Source organism: Limulus polyphemus, unplaced genomic scaffold (genome assembly GCF_000517525.1).
Source record: "Limulus polyphemus unplaced genomic scaffold, Limulus_polyphemus-2.1.2 Scaffold5410, whole genome shotgun sequence".
In the NCBI taxonomy this organism is placed as follows: Eukaryota; Metazoa; Arthropoda; class Merostomata; order Xiphosura; family Limulidae; genus Limulus; species Limulus polyphemus.
Genome location: NW_013671020.1, coordinates 31,265 through 32,016, shown reverse-complemented (window position 1 = coordinate 32,016; position 752 = coordinate 31,265). Strand labels below are relative to the sequence as shown.

Genomic DNA, 752 nt, shown 5'->3' with positions numbered 1-752 from the left:
TATATCACTTCTTACTTTTTCCCACGAATTCTTCACCCACATGCAGACCTGAGCAAGCGTTGGTCTCTTCCTTCGTCCTGTAGGGGTCGTAGCAAGATCTTCCTGCTGCATCCAGTTGTTCCATTCCTCTCTCATTAAAGTCTTAAAGGGTTTGTTAATAGAAACATCGAGAGGTTGCAGTTGACTTATTAAACCACCTGGTATAACAGCCAGCTGTGTTTTTAGCTCATTAGCTTTTTCCTTTATTTTTTCCATATTATGAGCTGTAAAGGAATCCCAGACAAGGAGAGAATGCTTTTTTTAATAAGCCTCCTGGACGTTTCATCCAAATTTTTTCAAACCAAAGTAGTGTTCCATCTTCATCCATCATCCTTTTTCATGTACATGAATGTAGACACCGCTGGGTAAATTTTCTTTGGGTGTTGTTTTTCTTTTAAAAATTAACATTGGTGGTAATTTTGTTCCATCTGCACAACATGCTAGCACCACTGTAGAATGCGTTTTTTCATGTCCAGTAGTTTTAACAGTAATAGTTTTAGTACCTTTAATATCAGTTGTTCTAGTACTTGGAACATCAAATGTTAAAGGTGTTTCATCCATGTTTGCTATTTGAGACAATTCAAATGAAGTTTTTTTTCTTAACTGTATAATATACTTGTGAAAAGCACAAATTTTCATCTCAAACTCATCGGACATTCTTTGAGCAATTTTCGTTTTAGTTCTCATAACTAGGCCTTTGCATTTCATGAACC

The 752-nt window shown here is 36.0% G+C and overlaps 1 protein-coding gene across 2 annotated transcripts in view; it reads right to left on the bottom strand.

Moving 5' to 3' along the window:
* The window catches only part of LOC106472535 (syntaxin-5-like), a 24,342-nt gene that overhangs the window by 7,290 nt on the left and 16,300 nt on the right, over window positions 1-752 (bottom strand). The window lies entirely within an intron of this gene.